This window comes from Castor canadensis, chromosome 5, assembly GCF_047511655.1.
Source record: "Castor canadensis chromosome 5, mCasCan1.hap1v2, whole genome shotgun sequence".
NCBI lineage: Eukaryota > Metazoa > Chordata > Mammalia > Rodentia > Castoridae > Castor > Castor canadensis.
The window spans coordinates 173,301,900-173,320,264 of record NC_133390.1 but is presented as its reverse complement, the minus strand read 5'-3'; the positions used below and the strand labels follow the sequence as shown (position 1 = coordinate 173,320,264).

Genomic DNA, 18,365 nt, shown 5'->3' with positions numbered 1-18,365 from the left:
CAACTATGCATCCAAGCCCAGCAGAATATTGGAACCATATGGAACACTCTTTGGTGCACCTGGTGACAGAGACTTCCCGAAGGCACAGGCTGAAACCAAGTTTTCCACTATGATATCCCAAAGTCATTCTCACTGTCCTTTGTTTCAAGCACGAAGCATGCTTTCTTCCAGCTAGGATTGTAAAATGTGGTGCTCCTCCTGGGGTGACTTGTTTTTAAGAGTTGGGGAATGTGAACTGCGAATACAGCTTCTTCATTTAAAAGAGAAAGCCCATAGTCCACATGCATAACTGACAATATCCAGAACACGATAGGAAGCGCAGAGGAAAAGAATTCTACCTTCCTCCCCTCATAAAAAAATGGCTCTTGGAGTCTCTGTGTAATACAAATGCGCCTCTGGACTTTTTGTTGCTTCATTCTCCAGTTGTGGTTCTCAAAATGAGTGAGGGTGCATTAAAAAATTCAGATTCTCGAGACTCACTGCCAGAATTCCTAAATCAGTAAATCTAAAATTGAGGCTTAGAAATCTGCATTTTAATCAAACTCCCTGGGTGAACCTTAGGTCAGATTTCTTTAAAAAATGTCCCATGAGTTCTGACATGCAAAAATCTTCTCCTGAATTGTGCTGGTGGGGGGGTGAAGGGCCTGGCTCGGAGAACACAGCATTTGTTCAAATCCCACTTTCCTTCACTGGAAGGGCTCAGCAGTCAGGAGGAGTCAGAAGAAGTCAGAAGGAAGAATCAGAAAGGCTCTCCTCTAATAACAGGAATTCAAATCAACCACGAGTCCATGGGCTCCTGACCCTCCCTGCTCTGCCTCTGTACTCGGAGCAGAGATGAACACGCTGTGGGGGAGAAGTGTGCAGCACACATTTGCACACACATGAACTCTTGTGACCACTACTCTTCCAAGGTTTTTAGGTGGCTCACATTTTACAAGTCTGTGTCCCAAGGGTAGTCACATGGCACATCCTGATTTTGATTCAGAAATGTAGTCCATGAAAGGATGTCACAAGGGAAACTGAGCCAAGGCACATAGCAAGTGTGCGGAGGAGGAGAGGGGCCTTTCTGAAGAAAACAGCAAACACAGGTGATGCTACCTGGGTTCTATGCAGCGGCTTTTCTCCTAAGTCTCCTCAATGTTCCTAGGAGACAGGTTCCTCTGTGACACCCATTTTGCAGATGAAGAGACTGAAGCACAGAGAAGAGGAAGTAATTTCCCCCCACTTAAGGTCTTAGGGCAGCACATGGAAGAGAAGGAACTGAGTCCACAGTTCAAGTTCTCAGCCACTGTGATAGACTGGAACATTTTGAGAAGGATATACTGGGACTGGGCTTTGGAGAGGGAGAGGGAATTTGGGTAGATTGGGATCCTGGGGATGAAGATCCAGTCCCCTTGACTGTCTTTCAGACTCTGCTGTGGGCACTAGGGCATCATAGGGAAGCCCTACTACTAACAGTGATTCGGTCCCAAATGTCAATGCCAGGAAAGCGAGTGGAGAAACCCTGCTTTAGAGGATTTTGAGCAAGAAAAGGAAAGGCTAGAGGTAAGCTGCAAAAGGCATTGCAACTTTTGGGTGACCATCAAACGGACTTTAGATGTGTGGTCTGGTCATGGCCCAAGGACAGAACCTTCTGTTGTCCCTCACTTCTCAGTCTCCACTTCATTAAGCAGCTCTTCCAAAAGAGATTCCTCTCTGAACAGTGCATCTTCAGATGCACTTTAACCAAAAGTGACTTTAAGAAATCTTTAACCAAATGTGACTTTGTCCTTTGACGTTAAGATAATATTATTCTGCGGTGCCAATCATTAACCTCTCTCTAATAGGATCCCTTCTCCTGGAAGAAAACTACTGGGAACGGTCTACCCCAGCATGCCTGGAAATGTGAACACAGCCAGGTGACTGTGGTTGTGCCAGTGCTTTGCATACTTATGTTGGAAACCCTCTTATGAACCGTTAATTTAAAAAAGAAGGATCAGTTCATCTTTAAAAAGAGGTGATTGATTGCTGCCAGTCGGGCATTCCTTCATTCTTGGCTTCCTCTTAGTCTGTGTAATAAGTTCCTCATGAACAACAGTTCACTATTATAGAACAGCATTCATCACAAGCCAAGCAGAGAGGAGGCAGCATTTGATGGGCACAATACCCTGTTTCAATCCACAGTGTCCCTTTTGTTTAACTGGATCTGTTGTGTCATTAACATTTGAGGAAAACCACACAAAGACTTTGGTAAATATTAATCAGAAATGCACAGCCCCTTTCCCTATCCAATTACCCATTACTGGGCTCTCCAGGTGGTAATGCCCTGCTAACCCTTCTATTTGCGTAAAATGCAAGTGGGAAGTACTTTGTGTGGATTGCTTGCCAGGCTCTTTGCAGTCTAAGTAGTCTGTAACAGTGGGGAAGCAGATTTCTTTCTTTCTCTTCTCTCTCCCCTCTTTATCATTCATTTCTTCCTGGTCTTTCTGGCATCTGATCATGGAGAGTGTGTGTATGACCCCTCTGGTCCTCTCCCTGCTCCCAGCCTGACTGCTCTCTCCATGGCTTATAACTCTGGCTGATGTGATCAGATGACTTGAGACATGCAGAGCCCATGTGACCAGTGGTCAGTGTACCCAATAGCCCCCAGATCATGGCACCTCTGTAGCATGTAATGTCTTTGAACTTGGAAGTCCATTTCTCCCACTTCAGGTCTCATCAGACCATGCAAATTGAAGTCAAGCTTTCTACACCGGCTGGAGCAGGTCTAAGTTATGGTCTCTCTTATTATCAGTGAAGTCATTAAAGTCCATCAGATCAATTGAGCTCTGACATAACATTAAGGACGTTCTCAGGTGAAATCTATTTTTTACTCCTAAAACTGGTGTAAGTTCAAGGAGCCTCATAATGAAATCTTGTCCCATCTGTGTCAGCTCCTCAAGTTAACAATGAATATTAAAATCCAGGTGGCAAGAGCTGGCTTCAGCAGAGAACATCAAAGTCTGAACCTGAAAGGCCATGCTACCAGGAGCTGCCTACAACTGAGTAAGAACAGCAGACACATGTCATAGCTGACCAGGGTGAAGGGCACGTCTTCCTTGCGCACCTTCTGAGGGGTCAGGCCTTTCTACCTGTGAGCCTCAAATTATTGGTGGTAGAAAGAAGAGGTGAGATGATTTCTAACTAAGTCATTAGGTGTGCTGGGAACTTAAGTGATTTTACATTTCCTTCCTTGTTTCAAAACCAGGCTAGAGCTCTCCCTTTTTTCTATAAACTGGACAAAGTGTTTTTCCCCAAACAATATCTTCTTCCTTGAGAAAGGCAACCAGTAGGTATGGTAAAGTGCCATAGGTGTTAGGCACTTGGCACATCTTAATTTTGTGAAAGGACCCTCTATCACTTCTCCCTTAGGTCATGAGAGGTTTATTTCTGAGCACCCCCCGGGGACTTTGCTGTCCAATGAACATTTGAGAAATAGAGAGGTAAAGCCAAAAGATAACTTTCACTCAAAGATACGCAAATCAAGCCAGCAAAAGAATTATGTGCTCTAGTATTTTTGGTAGGTAGAATTGTCCATAGCAGCTTGTTGCTGTGCTGGATCTATCAATCTAACATGTGGGAATTTGTACCTTACACACCTAAACTTCTCTGTACTTGAACCCACAGTAAGAAACACACTGGGTACTATGACCCAGTCTATGTGAGTTTATGCATATAAAGAAAGAACACATTAAAAAACATTATTGCTCTGGTTACATGGAAGGTGCTCAGATTTATTCTCATCTACTCTATTTTTAAAAAATGCTAACATAACCCACTGTGGGTCCTGGTCCACAGTTTGAAAAACAATGTTCTATCCTGAGATTACAAACTGCTCAGCTCAAAGCCAAAGATAGGTAATGACCTTTTTACATGTTGATTGATGGAAGGAAAGGCAATTATGAAATATACTTATGTTATAACTTAGTCTAGAATCCCAAGTATACCCCAAAGTATAGATTTTCAGTTGAGAAGTTGTGGACACCTTTTGATTTTCTTGCAGATTGTTTCTAGACTCGGTCATTTCAATGGCACTCTTCTTCACAGCACCTTTTATTCTCTATGGATTTATTGTGGAGAATTCTCTCCTTTGGTATCAGATAAGACACAGTGACCCTCCCTCCATGGCACTTTCTCAGCTCCTGCTGTAGTGTGGAGCAGGTGGAGCTCCAGGTAGGGTAATTGTGAAGCTGTTCTTGAGCTAGGTTGCACACACATTGCCCTGTATTTCTAATACAGGTAGTCAGTTCCCATCATAGTGCAGTGCTGGAGAGAAATTTCTCATTGCCTGGAAGGTTAGGTTCTGGATATGTGCCATAACACCATTAGGTATTGAATAGAATTTGGGCTAAAGTAGGTTTTCCTGGAAATCAGCCCAAAGATTTTGTTATTCAAGATTGCACGAAGAAACTCGAATAGGGATAGCCTAACAATGAGGGTAACTTTCAAATGAGTTCCCAAAGAAGTTATTTTTAAAGCTGAAAATAAAATGTAATAACCTTGAAATAGTAATCAGTATACATATATCTGGTTCGTACATTTGGTTTTTACTTCTTTTTTCATGTAAGATGAAATATGTATTCCAACCTCAGCTCAATATGACTTCTATAATGTGACTTGTACCATAAATTTTGTGGGAAAACTATTTGAAAAATCTGCATTGCCAAAGCAAATTGGTGATGAAGTTTTCAGCTCAGTTCTTGTTTTAAATTACAAAATATATTAGCAAAAGAAACCAAAGAGGCACTTATAATATGATTCAATAGAAAATAACAAAACAGAGGAAGAGAGTCAATTGAAATGCAGTGGAGGCTGGGAGGAGTTGGTGGGGGGAGCTATAGTTTCTATAAACTCTTAGAAAGTTTTAAAGTCAGGAAGATTTAGATTAAACAGGTACTTCAATTGTATCCTTTGGATCTCAAGAATACAGGTATTTTAAAATGTGGAACCAGATCTTGCCAAAAAACATTTTCCTGGCTTTCATAGTAAGATATTAAAAGTCTTTATGATTGTTGGCTCTACCCAAGATATCTAAGGCAATAAGGAATAAGTTGATGTAAGTGATAAGAAAAATCATTCCCCCCTCCTCCATTATTAATGACCAAATATTATTAAATCAATAATTTTGGTGATGATGTGAACAGGTTATTAAACATCATGAATTATTAACCTGACAGCTGATCAGAGCTGTGAAAATAATTCAAGTTAATGCAAATCTCTGGTTTCTAATGAAATATCCAGTCATTGACAAAACATCTCTGTTAGGATTCTTAGAACATGAAAAGGCAGAGACCACGGATGCCCTTAAGGAAGAGAACAACATTCCTTGCTGGATTACAGGAAATTAAAAACCCAGATATCCACGATCAAAATAATGGGAGATTAAAGAGACCGAGTAGGAGTGGCAGTGACTCTAGAGAATTCATTTTCCTTTACCCCTGCCCCTGTTTCTCCCCCGTCAATTAATATTGCACCAATCATTTTGGAAACCTCAAAAAATTGGGAAACAGCCATGGATTTGTCAATGCTGGGTGTGCCTCTGGCGAGGGGAGCTGGGCATAAAGCAATTAGTTGGTGGCTCCTAGCCAATAGCACTATCTGTTCCAATTACTTCGCCTCAAGCAAGGAGTATGTGGAAGACTATTTTGTCCAGACGTTATCCAATAACAGGCAGTAGAATGTGATCTAATTTAGAAGGGACAGGGAGGCAGAAGGGAAGAGTTGGGGGTGGGGTGCCGCCCCCCCCCACCAGGTGAAAAGGTTTGATGGACTTTGACCCTTCTGTGAAATCGTAGTTACCATCCTTGGGAACGTCGACACAAACAATCCATTTTCACTGTCAGAGACTGAAGGCAAACAGATGCCCCTCGCTCTGCATCCCTTCTCCACTGCTTCCTGCTAAAACCAGATCCAGCCAAAACCATTATCCCCTGCTAGAATTTCCCAATACAAATGTGACTCTGTCAGTAGAGAATTTAATGACACATACTTTGCTTTTCCTTTTTTTAACCATTTAATGTAACACGAATCCAGAATGTTAGTGTGGGAAAGAAGGCACAACCAACAGAAGATTAAGACTTTTGCAAGACCAGACAGGTAGGTCCGGCCATGTGGCAGTGACCTGGAAAACAGAAAGGCAAGGGTGGTTCCTCCTTCAAAAATGAACGTGTAGAGTGAAGTCCAGGCCATCTGCAAACAGGCTAAGAGGGCAGACTCCATGAATGCAAACCAGGCTCCATCTCTTACTGTCTGTGGATTCAAGCAAGTTTGTTTCAGTAAGTCTTGGGTTAGTGATCATATGGACTTCCAACAGATGCTGTGGGGCAAGCCTTACTGGATTTCCAACAGGCAGCAGTACTCAGCACCAAGGACTCACTGGGCAAACAGTGGGTTTCTTTCTTGTCCCCTTCACTATTCTCAAAGACAAATTCCAGTCATTGTGACAGTCGCAGACTAATGGAGGGAGGGATGACAATAAATAGGTAAACAGCATCAACAAAATACTAGGGAGAAAATAAAACATGAGGTTGTGATGGCAAATGACAAGCCAGCGGCAGATCATGGAGACTTCTCACAGGTCAAGAGGAGGCTGGAACTTGGAGACATTTCTAAACAACTGAAATGCTCCTTAAGCTTTGGGTGATGATTGTATTAAAGTATGGATCATTCCTAACAAGCTTGTATGGAAACCTCGCCTTTCCACCCAGCTGCAACATCAGCTATGCCCTGTCCTCGCTCACATGTGCACGTGCTTTCTCTAGGTGCTCCTGCCCCCTTGCAGGTGCCCAGTCACTGGGGGATCATTCCATGGATCCTCAAACTAGGCTAGGAACGGGTCATCATTCATCTTCCGCTGAAGCTAGATTTATTCGTAGGACCACAAGATGGCATTGGAGGTGGTCCAGGCACACAAAGACTCAAAGCAATTAAATCATGCTGAGACACTGCAGTAAGAAAATATGCTAAGAGAGAGAATTGTAACCATCCAAGGACACAGATAAACCACGACCCTGGCCTCACAACTGCGTTCTTCATACATCTAACCTGTGTTCTTACGCTATAGGATAAACTAAATAAATCAAGGGGCTCTCGGGATAGGCCAGGAATAAGCCTGCAATAAATTCCCCTAAACTTACTTGTCATTGCCTTGCCTGGAAACTTTACTTCTTTTTGAAAATTAAAAAAATACTATTGAATGCTGTGGGGACATGGTGGAGCTGAGCGGGAAACTCCCCCTGAATTTCTGCCTCATGTTTGAGGAGGTTAAATGACTGGAGACGGTTCGGTTTTATAGAGATTCGTCAGAAATCGGATTTGAATGATTCAAAAAGAACTTTCTTTTCTACACATTAATCATTTTATACTTTTACTAACTTTAAAACAGGAACTGGGGGTGATAGAGGTGATAAAGTATTTGCCTTGCAAGTGTGAGACCCTGGGTTCAATCCCACCCTCCTCTCCACCCTGTCCTCCCAGAAAAGGGAAGAAAAAAGAAATGCAAATCTACTTTTCTACCTTTGGGAGGTGGAGATTGGGAAGACTGTTGTTCAAGGGTAACCCAAGCAAAATGTTACCACGTCCCCATCTCTATTAATAAACTGGGTATGGTGTACATGCCTGTGGTCCCAGCTGTGAGGGAGATATAGGAAGGAGGATCACAGTCTAAGTCTGATCCTGGCCCAAAATGTGAGACCCTATCTGAAAAATAACTACAGCAAAAAAAAGGTCTGTGTGAATGGCTCGAGTAGTACAGCAACTGCTTAGAAAGAGTGAGGCTCTGAATTCAAACTTCGGTACCACCAAAAAATAATAAAAAGTAAAAAAAGACCATTTCATTCTTCTTCAGTGGTTGAATTGCAAGTTGCTAAGACAGTGCACAAAGTAAGCTCTAAATAAAAATCAATTGAATAATGAATGAAGAATGAAGGAAATGGCTTTGAATCCTATCAATCTGTTTCATAGGATAAATATAATTTTTGAGTGTTTTCTGTGTGCTGAGTTTTACATAAGGTCATCTAAGTTACTAGCTAAGACATGGGTAATATTATCTTTTTTATGGATGAATAATTGGACGTTATTCATTATTATTATGGAAATACCAGTATTTGTTGAGCACAAGCTATGTGCCATGGCACATGTAGCTACTGAGTAGCTATTTAGATTTTTCCGACTCCACATTCCAGGCTCTTGGCCATGATGTTGTGCTGGTAATAAGTGGAGAGGGCTGGGTGCCAAGTTTATCAGATTTGACATCTGGCTGAGCTTCCCACTCACCCCCTGGACTCTCAGTGTCAGGTGACCATGGGAGAGGGGTCTTCATTCTACCTCTACTCTCAGCACCCCCATGTGAGTCTACCCTGCCATGGCATTCATGGTCTGGCCTACATTTTCCATTAACTCAAACAAGCATTTTCATTACAACGTGCAGGCCAGACTGTGCAGCAGTGATTTTCCATCTGGTAGCCAGACATTAGGACACATTTTAGCAACTAAGTGGACATACTGCATGGATCCCTTGGGCCAGTTTAGGGCTGGAAATAGAACAAGTGTGATTAGGGTGCCTTGAGGCAGTGTTTCTGGGCCGAGAGATAAAGGCCAAAGGAGATTGGAATTATTTCTCTGAGTCTGCTTGCATCAGGAAGTCCGAGTTTCTAATAACACTCATCTGGATATGGTGTCAGGCCTTGGGACTTCAGACTTTCCTAAGAAGGTTGGGAAGGATCCTTTTCTTTTTATTGGGAAAATCATGGGACTGGCCTTGGGAAATAGAACAAAGCAAGAGGATCGTTACTGTGCTCAGATGGCCACACTGGTCCCCCAGTGGGTTTAAACAATGGTTCTCAAGGGGATGGTTTTGCCCCCACTCTTCTCTCACCCCACTCTGCCCTGCCCTGTGGGATATCTGGCATTGTCTGGAGATAGCTTGGATCCACTCATCTGAGCTTGCTGCTCACATCTAGCTGATGAGGCTGGGAATGCAAGTTCACATCCTCAGTGCTCAGGATTGCCCCCCTCCCCCCTCCCCCTGCCCCACCAATAGTAAACTATTTGGCCCCAGATGGGATGGAGGAGGGAAAACTTGGCTTAAATACTGATGACAATCTCATGACAATGAGGGCACAAAACATTAGAGCTCTTATTTATTAAGTGATCACATTGGGCCTGCCCCTTTGCTAAATACTGTCACTCATTATATTTCAATCTCTCATTAACACAGGTATGGTCTTTATTTCACTGGAGGGAGAAAACCCAGGCTCTGAGATATTAAGGAACTTGTCCAAGGTCATAGACCAAGAATGCAGACCAAACTGGATTCAAACCTCAAAGTTCCTGATCCCTGGACTCTCAATTATTAGGTGACCCTTTGCTTGTGGTGATAGGTTGGACTGTGCCCCTGTGGTTCTGAAGACCAACCTTCCCCAGGCTCCTTGGAGAAGGCACAAGTCAATGAAGGCTGAAAAATTGTCAAGCTCAGCTCTGGAGGTTCTCCCTTCCCTCAGTATCTATTACCTGGGAATGATGGATGGGATCCTAACCTGTCCCCAACATGTAACCAGTAGATTTTCAAGTCAGGGCAATTGTAGTCATGACTGGAGGCAAGGAGGAGATGCCACTGTCATTGAATAGGGAGTGGCTGGTGGTGTGGCTAAAGATTTCTCAACACAAAAGATTGCACTCATGACAAAGAATTATCTGGCCCTGAGTGAACAGTCCTGAGTCTGGGAAGCCCATCACTAGAAGGCAAAGTGGAAAATCAGATCTTGAGGAGTAAGCTGACTTCTTATATAGGAGAAATTCATTGTTGTTTCGCCCTGCATCTATTTACCCTGTATTTCATAAAACCTTCTGATCTTCCTTTGAGTGCCATGTAATCCTAGGGGAGCTGGCTAGTTCCACATCCAACTCCAGAAGTGACGTGTTCTACACTTTACTTTCAGAACATCCCATTTCTCTGGCCAAAGTGGGACAGCACACCCAATTAGAAGTCATCAGATATTAACTAGAACATCTAAGACTAGTTCCTCAAGTTGGACTTAGTTTTGAGAGGTACAAAGCTGAGGCTGATAGTACCCATCGGGTCACAATAAGGAAAGAGATTGCATCAAGATGGAGCCAACACAGTGGAAGTGGATAGAAGAAGAAAGAGGAGGAGGAGTAGGAGGAGGAGAAGAAAGAGAGATAGAGAAAGAAAGAGCTTTAGTAATATAATTTGATACCTTGAGCTAGCAATACCTGGAGCCAGATTGTCCTAGAGTTTTTAGTGACATGAACCAGTAAAATGCCTAATTGTTTAAACCATGACAATCTGGTGTCTGTCTCCTGCCACTGAGTGGCCTGATACCTTTCCTTCGAAGTGACAACACAAATGACTATCATTAAAAAAAATTAAATAAAGATCTGTAAAAACTCTTTTCTATTGTCTACAAGAAATTTCATGCTGCAACACATGAATCTGGGAGAAGTCCTGGAAGGCAGAATTTTCTGACAAAGGGATATCTAACAGAACAGCCACCAGCTATTCTTAACATGAGAAAAAGCCAGCATCCTGGATTTCTGGAAGCTCAGGTACCATGGAGCTGTAGGTTTCATCTGTCTTGTCAGGAGTCTAGGTGTTCTGTGAGAGCAGTGGCATTTTTGACACCTGTTATAATGACATCCCCGATACAGATATTCACAGTAGACTCCCACAGACTTGCGTACAGAGTGTGTCGGGCAGATGAACAGCACTGGAGGACAAGGGCCACAAATTTACAATGGCATAAATTTGAGAATTGCATAAAGAAGAGGAATCACCCAAGGATCTCCAGGGAAAGTGCTCTGACTTGCACCAAGTCAGGGGAGTCTTGCTGATGCTGTTGGAGGACTACTGTGACAATGACCTCAAAATCTGGCTCACGTACCAGAAGAGGCAAGCAAGATGTATTTAGTAAGTCCTTGAGCAAATATTTCAAAAAATGCAATAGTTACAAGATATTTTGATGAGAATATAAATAAAAACATAACTAGCATATTGAATATGGGATTGAGTGGCTGTTTATTGCTTATTCCAGGGGTCAGAAGTTCTCTTCTACAAAGGACAGTGTAGAGAATGTCTCCAGATCTGCAGGCTACACAATATCAGCTATTTAACTCTGCTATTGGAGAGTGAATACATCCATAGACAATACAGGAATGGGTGGGTGTGATTGTGTTCTAATAAAACTTTATTTACAAAAACAGATGGAGGGCCAAATTTGATCCAAGGGCTATAGTTTCTCAATTCCTGATTTAATTAAAAAAATAAATAGAAAAGAAAGGGAGTGATTTTTAAAAGATACAACTAGTACACAGATAAGAAAATATCATGAAATAATTTGAAAATGATTGAGGTCTGGTGAAATCTGTGTTGGATGCTAGGCTTTAAGAATTACTTATTATGGTGGTGATCAGCATAATAAATACACTGTTTTATTTAACGTGTGTTTGTCGCGAATTTAATAAAGCACTGTGATTTCAATTGTGAAGAAGACAGGCATGGTTACTGACAGATTTTGCTAAGAGTTATGAGGAAATGGTCATCGTGGGAGAACAATGAGGACTTCTTGGAGAAAATAACATACAAGAAACACCTACAGGATAAGAAGAAACCAGCCATGATGAAAGTCAAGGAAGCAGTACTCTGGAAAAAGGAAGCAGGATGTACAAACGTCCTGAAGGAGAGTGAGCTCACATGCTGCTTTAGTATGGCGTGTGTGTTGGGGGAAGAAATACCCACCATGTTGGAAAAGTAAGCATAGGCTAGACCAGGCCATGGTGAAAGACGTGGGAAACCAGGGACAGCAGAGGAGTGGTTTGGCCAATTTCCATGTTAGGTTACTTTCATTTCTCTGTGGTGATGGACTGGAGGGGCCCCAGTCCTACAACTGCTGCAACACTGCAGCAAAACAGTACCTAACCCTGGGTCATATCTGTGCTAATTCCTTTGAGCATCACTTGTTAGATGTTCCCAGTAACTGTTGGAGGAAGTATAAAAACAAAAGCAGAATCTGACAAGCTAACAGATATCCCCAAGGATGACCAGGAAGTCACAGCAGGCAAGCATAACTGCAGAATGTGTTTCGGTTCTGTACTCTTCCAACTTCTTAACTTCTGTGCTGAGAGCTGGCAAGTTACAGCCTCAGGGCCAGACTTGGCCTGTTACTTGTTTTGTAAATAAAGTTTTATTGGAAAAAAGCCATGTGTTTGCATAGTCCCTAGCTGCTCTACAGAGACCATATGATTCACAAGCAGAAAATATATACTTCCTAGACCTTTACAGAAAAAAAATTGCCAATCCTCGATCTCTGTTATAATGATAGGAGGTTCTTTCTTGCCAGGAGAAAGTCCAAAATAAACATAAAGTGACTAAGATACTTCACTATTAGTTTCACCCTTCCAGAATGTCCTTTTGACTATGGCTTCTCAGATCCTCTCCTACTCTGTTCTTATGCAGTATTTTATCTTAACTTAGGAGCTCAAAATAATTTTTTAAAAGACACAACAATGCACAGATTACAACTGGGAGAGACATGTTTCCAAGAAGAGGTTCAGAAGGAGCTAATGACATAGCATGTGACAGTCAGCATCATACAAGGGAATATTGTTTCCTTTTTCCCATGGCTAACGTCTCTCCCCCAGGTGATGCCTTGTTTGTTAGGCTGTCTTGAGGGAAAGAGAGACTAGCAACCACACACTTTGTCACACAGATCAGCATCAACAACTAACATGAGAAGGCTCATGACTGACGAATTGTCATCTGGGTTAAAGCCGAGTGAATGCTGGCTTTGAATTCTGGCTGAAGCTTCAGTTGACATTCGCTTGACTCAGTTTACACATCAGAGAAAGGATGTGACAAGATAGAATGGTAACTAGGTTGGCTTCCAATTCAACTAAGGTCCCTGTGTATAGAATTAGAATTGACGTCAAGGGCCCTCCCCTGGTGAGTGTCAATTTTTAGCATACTCTGCATGTCTAGGCTACCCGATAACAAACAACTTTATCCACATTTGGTAAAAACATTATGTTTACACCCACAGTGCCTCATTTCCTCCTGGAAAGGCAATTATGGTACTTTGGCTTCATCAAAAATCTAAAATATAATCATATTGCAAAATCTAATGAGCAAAATCAGAATATAAGTGATTTAAGTAGTGGATAAATCTTAAAAATGACTTAAACCACCTGTGAGCAAAGCCCCCTTGAGTTTCTAGTTTAGCTCAATGGGTGACCCACGTGAGCTGGGAAAGTGGGAGGGAATACAAGCTTAAGAGAAATGGCTCATGGCAACACCATCCTTTCAGAGACTTGGTTTGTCACCAAGCCTCAACACACTGCTCTTCCTTCATCGATGTGGCCTGTACAGAACTACTCCAGTGCTCTCATCCTTTATTTAAACAGACTTACTTCTTACGTAAATGTATTTGAACAGTAAATTTTATTTTACAACTGACAGTGAAAAGTCTACCAATAATAGCTATAAAATTACCAGTCTGATGTGGCCCTCATTTTATACAAATATTCCACATTAAGATAAATACATTACAATTAAATTGTTAGAGAAATTTATCTGTGTACCACTTAAAATGTGCCTGTGTACTATAAGAGATTCACCCACCTTCCAAAACTCTCTCCTAAGGGAATAGGAAAATTCGTATGTGTAAACATTTCATTTGATACGGTAAATATTTTATTTGAATTAAATATTAAGCGGCATCAAGAGTGTACGTGTGTTTTGGGATAAGAAGACATGACATGTTTAAAACAAACCTGCAAACAAAAAGTCGGGGTAAACTGGTGAGAATCCACACAGCGTGGCAAGCAAGGTGTGAGCTAACATACCCCTGACTCTCTGCCTCAAACCAGAGGCTCCACAAAGCCTTATTTGTTCTGCAAAGCTGGAGCAGAAAAATCAGTACAAAGTTATCCAAGACGCCGAGGAAGCCACTGTGAAGTTCACCTGTGCTTGCAGACTCAGGGTCCATTGTAAGCCAGCCCTTGTTGGTCACTCTGGTAGGTGGGAGACAGTGCACTTCAGTCTTACAGAGGTGTTCTCCATCCTAACCCAGCCAACATCCATGTCTGAATCCCACTGCTTACAATTGTATACCCTAACTGTGTACCCTGACCTTCAAATACCTGCACCCCTGTGTCCTGATGGCCTCACCCCCTGCCTCTCTCCACACTACTCACTAATGGCAGACCACATGGCCTTTTGAGTGCTCCTGGAAGCTCTGGGGCCTTCCCCACTAGACCATGCACCTGCTTCTCCATATGGACGGTTTATTCTCATCCTTTGGGACTCATCTAAATGTCATCTTCTCAGAGACTTCTCATTTGGCCCTGTATCCTATGATCTGCATATATTACTATCAGAAAATCTAGTTTATATTATTTACTTAAATGGTTAATGGCAATTTCTCCAACTGGGAAGGGATTTCCCAAGCACGAATTTTTTCCTAGTCACTATTTTATCTGTAGCATGTGAGCAGTGCCTGGCACATCACAGACACTCCACGAAGCTTTGAGAAATAAATAAATGAATTTATGAACGCCAGGCTCTCCAAGTCTTAGAAAACTCCAGGTTCATTACTTTCTACCTGGGAACAAAACATCGATTCCCCTTTCAACTGATTTGTCCACCTGGAAGTTGGAAAAACTCTATGTTAAAAAAAGAAATTCCTGTACCTGCACTGTGGATTAAGCAATTCACTTAATTTTTTCCTCCGTGTGGGCTCAGCTTGGACCCCACAGATGTGCCACGTATGTTTTATGAGCTAACATTCATTGTAGACACTTTGGCCCATTGGACATGGTCTTGTAACCCTGAACTCTCAGCTGACATGCTGTTGAACATAATGGGGAGATTTAAAAAGGTATCTGCCAGGAGCCGACTAGATTGCAGAGTGCCAGGGGCGAGAAGGAGGAGGCTGAGTCGAGCCATGGCAGTGTCACACTGTTCTCCCTGGCAGGCGGGAGCTGTCTTGCTGACGTGTCATCTCAGCACACCCCTCCCAAGCCTGGCAAGAAATGCAGAAAAACTCAGTGGCTGGCCTTGGAACCCAGAGCTCCTGATAAATTTGGATACTGAATAGCAATACTGAGCAACAGAGCTGGATTGTCATAGCTAGGTGAGTGGCCGTGCCTGTCTTAGTAGCTATGTGGGATCGTGAATGGGATCCACGGGCCTCAGAATTTCAAAATGCTCCTTTCTCAGAGAGACTTCAGTTAATAATTGAAAGTAAGCTGTTGTTGGGCTTAAGTCAGACATTGAAAAAATACCATATATGTCAGTCCATTGCGGAATTCCCATGGGGAAAGGGGAGATTTTACAGGTTTCTAAAAGCCATAAAATCTCCATTTAGATAGAAACCTTTAATTTTATTTTTTAAAAACTGAGGTACTCATTTGCATTTTGAGGGTAAAGTTGACTGTTTGACATAGGCACCTACAAACTGGGAGAGTTAACCACAACAGATGGGGGCCAAGGTGCAACCCTCCATCCAACTCAAATCAATTATTTGCTTGCACTAAAGGACAGAAACAATCAGGGTGCCTACAAACCTTGGGGTTTTCCTTCTTAGCCCTCAACAAAGTTGGTAACTGCAGCTCCCTGCTGTGACTATTTCTAATCTCAGTGGACTGCATCTCCACGTTCTGTTTCCTCTTGGATTCCCAGTCTGGTCCAGTGCCTGGTACCACAGCAGGTTCCCCATCAAAACTTGTTAACTGAATCAAATTTAGGCAGAGCCCTTGAGAAGCTTGCAGCCCAGTAGTAGTAAGAATAAAAAGAGAGAGAGAGAGAGAGATTACAGTACTACAAGAAGAGCAGAAATAGGTCTAGAACCAGGGGGACCACAGAGGAGGAAAACCCATTCTGCTTGCTGAGATGAGGTTATGGAATGCTTCCAACATGGTGTGAGTCTCTGTGAATTTTAAGATAAGGCCAGATGCAGAGAAAGCTGTGAGAAAAGGCAGGAAGAAGAGAACTATATTTATTCCTTTTCCTGGACCATTAGTCCAAAAATCACCAGAGTAGTCTGTTATCTAAACTGCTGGTTTGAAGTCTCTGGGCCAGTGAAATTGCAAAGGGTTGTACCTGTCCTCAGATCTGATCCAGCCAAAAGAGACAGGGGTGCATGTCCAAAGCTATGACATCATGCTGCTATCTCTACCAACCATTGAATCAATAGACCTACTATTTCTTTCCCCTAACTCCCTGGAAGAAGCCACTAAAATACACATAAGAAATCAAAAACATAAAATCACTCTAAGAGCTTTATTCTCTTGAGTCCTTGTTAGTCTCACTTCCTGGTCCTTCCTTTAACAGAGGCACAAAACAGAGGCTTCATTACAGATAAGGCTATACAGGCAGCAAAGAAGGCTGTGCTCATGAGTAATTGTAGCTTTGATCTGCTGACTTTCAAAAGAGTGTCAACAGCAAAGATCTAGGGAGGCCTTGCACCAAGTAGACTGTGTTCTGGTGAGATGATTGTCAGAATGAAGGCATGAGTATTTGCAGCCAAGGATACAAGATGTCTAAACCACTCATGGCTGTAGAGACAGGGAGGGACTGTGTGAGCTAGCCAGTTGTGCAAGCCATGATCTGTTTGGAACACTACATGAGTGAGGACATGAGTGGGTTTGGCCTTTGGCACTGAATTTTCTCCTAGAAATATCCCTGAGCATGGCCACTTTTTACTTGAAAAAGTACCTGGTCTTGTGCAGAAGTGGTTCACTTTTGTAGCTGAGCTCAATTCTCTTCATTCACTCCAGTGTGTTTCTCAGCAAAGGGCATGAGGTCCAGCATTGGGACGATTTGTCATGGTGACATCTCCTTCTGCAGATTGTCACATGGCTGCTTCCTGACTCCCTTTGTGTCTACTTGTGGGTCCACTCCTCAGCATAGCTTTCCTGACATCCTCTCCAACACTGCACTCTCCACCCTGACCCTTGACTCTTCCTTTGCCACCTCCTAGCCCTGATTTTTCCCACACACCACACTTTAGAAATTCTGTATTCAGTTTTGCTTTCTTTCTCCCTTACCTGATGTGAACATGCCTAAGGCAGAATCGTTTCTTTTGTTTGCATTGTTGGTGTAGTTCCAGCTCCTGGTAGAAGGTCAGGCATGAAGTACGTCTAGAACATAGACCCTACTCATGTTGCATGGCACCTCAGAGACCACGGCAGGTGCAAAGGCAGGACATGGTTTAGAGACCCATGAATTTTAGTTAACACAGTGCCATGCAATGTAAAGTCTGCATGTAAGTAACTGGATGTGTGGAATAACCTGTACTTCTATGTGGTGTGCTAGGCTGCTAGGAGCAGGTCATTATTTGCTCTAAAATGCATTATTCTTGCTAAAAAGTTCCTCCAACCAACACTTTCAAAGGATCAATATGGTGCACAGACTTGGGGACCATCTATTCAGGACATGCCTTCCCTTCTCCATGAAGCACCTGTATGCCCAAAAAGACACCAGTTGGACCAAAGGTGATGGGACAGAAGATAGACAATCCAGAGAGAGCCAAACCTTTCATAAGGACAGGCCCAAGAGTCCAAATGGACAGATGGAGCTCTTAAGAGAAGGAAAGTCTGAGGGAAGTGCTGACAATCTGCAGAGGCCATGTCCATGGGACCTGGTCCTTCCTGTCCTCATATCCAGTGGCTCAATCTTCCTGCAGGTGCCTGTCCACACAGGGCCCTCCTCTGACATTCTTATTGTTGTTATTTGGTTGTTATCACTTACTTTCCTTTGAAGAGAATCATTCTTCCTTATGACTCAGAGAACTCTGATGTGAGCAGTGGACAGTCAGCACCACCCCACCAACACAAAGATGCTAAGATACTGGAAAATGTACCTCTGTGCAGGGAATTGATGACAGCTAGAATCAGGAGAGGACCTGGGTCCAAATCTGGACCACGTGCATGATGACCCTAAGCTTTTGAAGGTGTGGTCAGGTGCAATATGGCTGGAGAGGACTCTGAGAAGCCCACAGGAAGGTCTGTCTGGCTTGGGGTTCAGTGCTTGTTATGGCTGGGGCACCTGAGTCCCCACCACTGACTTAACTTCCCATGGGGAGGAACGGGCATGCATTGGTGCTGAGTTCATTTTTCTGACCCTGAATCCCAGGGTACGCAGTGATTAAGATCATGGGCTCTGTAATATCTGAGTTTGATTTATCCTGGGGAAAGTCCTTGGCCTCTTCCAAAGACCTTAATTTCTTTATCTGTAAAGTGGGAATAATAAAATCATATGTATTATGCAGTGCATATAAAGTACTTGACCTGGGGGTCTAGCATATTAATCAGTGCTTAGTAATTGACAACAT

The 18,365-nt window shown here is 42.8% G+C and overlaps 1 protein-coding gene and 1 long non-coding RNA gene across 4 annotated transcripts in view; one reads left to right on the top strand and one right to left on the bottom strand.

Annotated features, from left to right (window-relative positions):
• The window catches only part of Tshz2 (teashirt zinc finger homeobox 2), a 416,806-nt gene that overhangs the window by 301,471 nt on the left and 96,970 nt on the right, over positions 1-18,365 (bottom strand). The gene's annotated exons all lie outside the window — the stretch shown is intronic.
• Positions 14,948-18,365, top strand: part of LOC141423430 (uncharacterized) — a 38,647-nt gene continuing 35,229 nt past the window's right edge. Inside the window, exon 1 of the long non-coding RNA XR_012448306.1 lies at positions 14,948-15,164. This is a non-coding gene — a long non-coding RNA (uncharacterized lncRNA). The remainder of the gene's footprint in view (positions 15,165-18,365) is intronic.